This window comes from Mus pahari, unplaced genomic scaffold (assembly GCF_900095145.1).
Source record: "Mus pahari unplaced genomic scaffold, PAHARI_EIJ_v1.1 scaffold_10201_1, whole genome shotgun sequence".
In the NCBI taxonomy this organism is placed as follows: domain Eukaryota; kingdom Metazoa; phylum Chordata; class Mammalia; order Rodentia; family Muridae; genus Mus; species Mus pahari.
Window position 1 is genome coordinate 9033 of NW_018392646.1, and position 7341 is coordinate 16373.

Genomic DNA, 7341 nt, shown 5'->3' on the forward strand with positions numbered 1-7341 from the left:
GACAATTTGTATGTAGTAAGAAAACAAGACAATTTTTTAAAGGATGAAATAGTTCTGCTAATCTTCTATAAGTACCAGAAGATGGCTCAGTGGGAAATATGTGCTTGGTGTGCAAGGCTTTAGTGCATTTATTAGATTCATAGTAATTATTTCCAGTAGAAATGCCTTCATTATTTTGGAGAAGACTGTGACATGCAGAGCCATTATGACATTGACTTTTCTCTGGGATGTGTTTCAAGATTATACTGATGAGTCAAACTTTTATTACATAAATTAAATCCATAATCCTATCCAGTACAAATTTTTTTGTGATTACAAAGACTAGTGTGTTATGCAAAGGCTTTACCACAGTGAGTACATTCTTATGGTTCCACTCTAGTATGAACTCTTTTGTGTATTTGAAGATAACTTCGACTTGCAAAGGCTTTACCACACTGATTACATTCATAGGGTTTCTCTCCAGTGTGAATTATTTTATGCCTATGAAGATCTCGGTTATATGTAAAGGCTTTACCACATTGATTACATCCATACGGTTTCTCTCCAGTATGAAGTCTTTTGTGTATTTGAAGGTAACTGTGACTTACAAAAGCTTTACCACACTGATTACATTCATTTGGGTTCTGTCCAGTATGAGTCCTTTTGTGTACTTGAAGATAACTATGACTTACAAAGGCTTTACCACAAAGATTACATTCATATGGTTTCTCTCCAGTATGAACTCTTTTGTGTATTTGGAGATAACTTCGGCTTGCAAAGGCTTTACCACACTGATTACATTCACAAGGTTTCTCTCCAGTGTGACTTCTTTCATGTATTTTAAGACTGCTACTACATGCAAAGGCTTTACCACATTGCTTACATCCATAGGGTTTTTCTCCAGTATGGATCCTTTCATGTATTTGAAGATCACGCTTTAATACAAAGGCTTTACCACACTGCTTACATTTATAGGGTTTTTCTCCAGTATGAATTCTTTCATGTATTTGAAGATTACTGCGACGTGCAAAGACCTTACCACATTGGTTACATCCATAAGGTTTCTCTCCAGTATGATGTTTTTCATGATTCTGAAGACTAGCACGACTTGCAAAGGCTTCACCACAATGATTACATTCATAGGGTTTCTCTCCAGTATGAACTCTTTTGTGTATTCGAAGATAACTACGACTTGCAAAAGCTTTACCACAATGAGTACATTCATAAAGTTTCTCTCCAGTATGACTTCTCTCATGTATTTGAAGACTACTGCTATATGCAAAGGATTTACCGCATTGCTTGCATCCATAGGGTTTCTCTCCAGTATGAATTCTTTCATGTATTTGAATATAACTGCGACTTGTAAAGGCTTTACCACACTGATTACATTCATAAGGTTTCTTTCCGGTATGACTTCTTTCATGTATTTGAAGACTGTTACTACATACAAAGGCTTTACCACATTGATTACATCCATAGGGTTTCTCTCCAGTATGATGTTTTTCATGATTTTGAAGATTAGCATGACTTGTAAAGGCTTTACCACACTGATTACATTCATATGGTTTCTCTCCAGTGTGAGTTCTTTTGTGTATGTGAAGATAACTTTGAAGTGCAAAGGCTTTACCACATTGATTACATCCATAGGGTTTCTCACCAGTGTGAGTTCTTTCATGCCTGTGAAGAATACTCTGACTTGTAAAGGCTTTACCACATTGTGTACATACAAAGAATTTCTCTCCAGTATGATGTTTTAGATGATTCCGAAGACTAGCATGGCTTGCAAAGGCTTTGCTGCATTGGTTACATTCATAGGGTTTCTCTCCAGTGTGAGTTTTCTCATGTGCTTCTAGAGCTCTGCTGTATGCAAAGGCTCTACCACATTCATTACATTCATAGGGTTTTTCTCCAGTATGAATTATTTCATGTATTTGAAGATTATTGTGAGTAGCAAAGGCTTTACCACATTCATTGCAACAATATGGTTTCTCTCCTGTGTGAGTTCTTTGGTGTATTTGAAGATTACCTTTACTTGCAAATGCTTTACCACATTGACTGCAATCATAGGGTTTCTCTCCAGTGTGAGTTCTTTGGTGTATTTGAAGATGACTGCGAGTTGAAAAGGCTTTACCACATTCATTGCACCCATAAGGTTTCTCGCCTGTATGAGTTCTTTCGTGTACTTGAAGAGAACTTCGACTTGGAAAAGCTTTACCACAGTGATTGCATTCATAGAATTTTCTTCTACTATGACTTTTTTCATGTTGCTGAAGACTATTAAAATTTGCAATGGGTTTACTGCACTGATTAGATTTACAGGATTTCTCTTCAGTATGGACTCTTCCATAAGTTTGAAGAACACTGTTACTTGCAACAATACATTGCTTCTTTCCATATCCCTGATACTCACAAGGCTGAGGTCCACAAAGACAGATATTATTCCTATTAAAGGAGAAATAATAATTAAAAGGTTTGTACACTGCAGTCACATCTGTGAAAAAAATTTTCCCCCACAGACATGTGCTATAGTGATTAAGGTTTCTCCACATCAACCTTCTTGTTTCCCATAAACTGTTCCTCTCACTAAACTCTGGAAAGTCATTGTCAGTATATGAGTAAAAATAGCTTTACTATAGACAATTTGCTTATAAAAGGTATTGGACATTCACTGGACATACTTTCAGGGATACTTGAATGGTATGAAACTAAATAGATGGACATTTCTACACATAGCTCTCACAGGGCTATGACTAAAAGAGTGTGATGTGTTAAGGTATTGTCTTTTTTCTTAGAGGAATCCCTTACAAACACAGGTCAACTGCCTGACTTTAAAAAAGATGGTCTTCTGAGAATTTAGTAATCACCACTATACTTAAATATGTGCTTAATTACATTACTGCTTTTCATTAAAACTTCAGACCACATTATATTTTCTTCAGCAGTACATTTGTAACAACTTCCACATGAAAATTACCTTTTATATCTTCCAGAACTTGGACAACTTTCTTCAATATTGTGGTCTTCCCATTTGTAGCCTAAAATATAGTACCAGAAAATGTATATATTATTTGATACTGTACAAACGTTAACTTATTATCTCTGGTGAATCTGAGAATTAAATCTGATTATTTACTACATTCTTCCTCTTTGACAACAGAAATTACAGAAGTATACCAAAAACCACGAAAGGCTTGTTCCTTTGTTTAGAACATGAAGGAAAAACCACATTCTTACCTATAGCAATGAGGTTCCTGCATGTTTCCAGCATCACATCTTTGTAGAGACTCTTCTGGGAAGAATCCAGCAAAGCCCACTCTTCTTTGGTGAAGTTCACATGCACATCTTCATAGGTCACTGCATCCTAATATAGCCCATACATGTACATAAAAAAAAAATGGTGAGACTTTACTGTATGGTAAATGAATATTACATTGAGAATATTTTTCCAGAATGCTGAAGGCTTCATACATTTACTGCATATCACAGAATTTCAAATGCAGTCACCAAGTCATTTTAGAAGGAAACAGAAAAGGAGGATCACATCTCTCATTTCTGGGCCCACTGAAATCCATATGGCATTGCTAGAGAAATGACTACTAACACACAATACAAAGTGATACTCAAACAGATCAACAAAGAATAGATTTCTGGTGGCTAAACAATCTGCTGTTAGTGACAGCAGGAGGCTGAAGATACAAGTGAAGCTAGGTGTTAAAGCCTCATATCATGCCTGTGCCCCAACCGGAAATCTCCCTGCCTGTTTTTCCCGAAGACTATCGTGATTCCTCTGTTTCACCTGTCGTGTCCATTCCTGTGTCTGCCCAACCATATCTGAGAACCTGCACTTTTATTTTCATTTTTGAGTTGTTTTGACATACATAAGCTATGGAAAAAGAGCATTCTAGCACTGTTTCCTTCTCAACTATTTTAGATGTTTTCTGTATTGTGGACCACATACTCTTTAAACTCTGGCCAAATATTTAATCCAACATTGCATATTTGGCAAAGTGAGTAAAAAAGGTTTTGTTTCAATCAGTTTCCCACAACAGTTCATCATCAAAAACAGTGAGAGCAGAAGCTTAAGCAGAAATGTAGAGATAGAAGAAGCTGATGCAGAGACCATGGAGGGGTGCTTCTTCCTAGCTTGTTGCCCAGGGCTTGCTCAGTTTGCTTTCTTATACAACCCAGGACCATCAGCCCAGGGGGTGGTGCAACCCCCATTGGAATGGACACCCCCTCAATCAATAACAAAGAAAATACCCAAAGGACACATTTTATTCTTTGTGAATTTCACATCATGAACCCAAATCCCACTCATCTACCCATCCCTTCATTTCTGTCATCTGTCCTTACAAATTTTCCCCAAAAAGAAAAAAAAATCTCTTTGTGGAAGCTGTAGTGTTGCCAGGAAGCAGCTGGGTACACTAGCTCTCTTGCCCTGCCAAACCACGCCTGCACTACAGCCGCTGTTGCCTGCTCACTTGCCCCCTCTCTGCTGCTGCTCGGAAATCTACTCAGCCCAGCTGCTTGCTCTAGCTTAAATGTCTATTTGTGCCATGAGAGCAGCCAAGCTGTGCAGTGCACTCCTCACACCAAGCTGCTTAGACCACACCACTCAGACTGACCACTGGGACCCTCACGACAATAGAGGCTGCCTGTGGTGACAAGGAGAGGATTCCTATCCACCAGACAAAATGTGTCTGTTTGTTGTCTCTGCCATGCTTCTACCATTCCATTTTAAGATACACTGGCACATGTCTGCAGTTCCAGTCTAAGGTATAACATGTGACCTTTCTCCACAGGTGGAGCTATAGCTTCTGTGCCATCTTAGTTAATGGCAGTCACATGGCTGACTGTAGCTTCAGAGCCATCTTAGTTAAAATCATTCTCACGACTATCCTCCATCTTTGTTATGGGCAGTTCATACTTCACTACCATGTTTAGAGGAACAACCTGACTTAGGGTCTCCAAATACAAGTTAAAATTAAGATAAGGTTTTCTTGTGATTTCTATCCTGCCTTGATAAATAATTTTAATATTAATTTAAAGACTTATAACAGTAAAAGGGGTAAAGATCATTGCCTTAAATATATGTTTAGTCTTGTTTTTGCTACTGTCATTACAGCTCTTAAGTTATAATATATTCTCTTTATTTGATACATACATTCTAGGACAAATAATTAAGCAAACACGGATTGCCTAACTCAGATATACTTAATAGATACTGGCTCTCAATCTTGTCAGAAATCTGCTAAATATAATGTTAACATAATATTTATTAGATATAATATTTAAGCTTATTATGACAGAGACTCTGAAGATAAGAGCACAGCCACATGACTGCCTAGATTGGGATATGACAACAACTGAGAAACACTGCTTCATTAGCTTGTCCACTGCCAGGGCTTGGCATAAACTGTGGACAAACAGAAGAAAGCCAGAGAATTAAATGTCTCATGTTGTCTAAGACAAGGTGAGTCATTTCTCCCATGCTCCTCCCCCACAAGAAAAAGCTTCTTATTCTGAGCCTAACGGCCAGACTGACTCTGCCCAAGTTGTTAGGGAGAACGACCGAGAAACTGTTTAGTGGTAGACTATAGACAAATCTCTGTCATTTTAATTAATATATGACATCTAGATTATAATTTCTTCTTCCCAGATTTCTGATTACATCGACAGCGAGGGTACTGCAGCTTGACAGCTAGAAAACAGACCTCTAGCTCCTTACCTCAAGGTAATCCACCACCTTATTAGCTCATTGGTCAATCTGGTAACTAGTTAAGACTACCAGATCTCTTATCAAAAAGACAGATTTGCCTTGCTCACAGGCTTCACTATAAATGGTACACAAGTTTAGATGTAAACTTACACAGATGTAACCTACTGCTTCCTTATCTAAACTCAGTTTCTAGTGACTAAACACTTCATATGTCTTCCCCTTGTTATGTCACTATCATAATATTAACAATAGCGTTCTTATAAAACATTCCACTATATGATCCAAATTTTACAATCACAAATTCAGATTATAGGTTTCCTTTGATTGTCTTCTTTTTTTTGGGGGGAGGGGTTTTGAGACAGGGTTTTTTCTCTGTGTAGCCCTGGCTGTCCTGGAACTAACTCTGTAGACCAGGCTGGCCTCGAACTCAGAAATTTGCCTGCCTCTGCCTCCCGAGTGCTGGGATTAAAGGCGTGCACCACTACCGCCCGGCAAAAAATGCTTCTTCTTCTTCTTATGATAAATGTTTGTATATTCAGTCTCCTAGACAAAAGGAAAAAGCCTTCCTTGCTCCTGCTCCACAAAGGTTTTGTCTTCCCTAAACTCACCTTAAAGACTGTTCATGTTGTTAACAAATATCTCTTTTGTAAACTTATAAGCTGCAGAAAACACATTCAGATCTACCTATCATGGACCAAACAGACTCCATCTAAATAAGTACACCTACCAATCAATAGCCTAAATTCCCACGTGCTACCTATTCCAGAGGGTGGGATTCCTCTATTCCCCAGGATTGGGAATACCCTCACCCCAACTACCAAGACTTAAGGGTTTCAAATGTTCACCTAAGAAAAAAGTTTTTCTCCCAAACCTACTTCTTTATTTTTTGCCTCATATATATGATTCAGAAGCATGGCAAGTCCAGGCGTTTACTCAAAATCTACATCCAGGACAGCTCCAGAGAAGCAACCCACAGATACTCCAATCTACTCTCACAGACACAGATGCTTCTACTGGACCTGCTCCTTCCTACCCAGAGATGGTCCCACAGACTCTGGACAACAAAAAAACAGCAAACTCTCCTAAGACTGGACCAACATTCCCATCCCCTATTTTCTTAGGTTTCCCAGAGACACATCTCATCTAAGTCAGCAGAAAGCAGCTAAAGACGACCAAGACCCTATTCCTGCTTCTATATCACCTCTTTCTAGTTCCTCCTTTTCCAGTAAAACCAAAACAGAGTAATGTTGGCATTCCTTCTACATTCTGCCCAACAGTTACCTGACAATAGGCAGGTAGGCCTGGTTTGCTATAAAAGGGGCTGTTTGGCCCCCCCTACCTCTCTGTGTTTGCCTCTCTCTTTTTTTCCATCACCCCTATTTTTTCTCTCTCCCTTTCCTCTCCCCCCCCTCCTGGCAGGCATCTCCTCTACCCCATCTCTGTCTCTATTCCCTTCTCAGTCCCTAAATAAACTCTATTCTACACTATACCTGTCATATGGCTGGTGCCTCAGGGGAAAGGGATGCTTCACCATAGTCCTGCTCAGGCACCTCTCCCACTTCGCCATACCATGCTCCACAAAATATATCCTGGTCTTTTTATAAAACACAACAACTATTCTGTTAGCTTTCTTTTTTTTTTTT

At 38.8% G+C, this 7341-nt stretch overlaps 2 pseudogenes across 1 annotated transcript in view; both read right to left on the reverse strand.

The window, feature by feature from the left end:
- Positions 1-346: 346 nt before the first annotated feature.
- On the reverse strand, positions 347-1036 carry LOC115063332 (annotated as a pseudogene).
- Positions 1037-1828: 792 nt separating this feature from the next.
- LOC110315117 overlaps positions 1829-7341 on the reverse strand; it is a 19330-nt pseudogene continuing 13817 nt past the window's right edge. Inside the window, exons 2-3 of the transcript XR_003843185.1 lie at positions 3214-3340; positions 1829-2421 (exon numbers count right to left, since the gene is read on the reverse strand). The product of XR_003843185.1 is annotated as a zinc finger protein 844-like (transcript). The remainder of the gene's footprint in view (positions 2422-3213; positions 3341-7341) is intronic.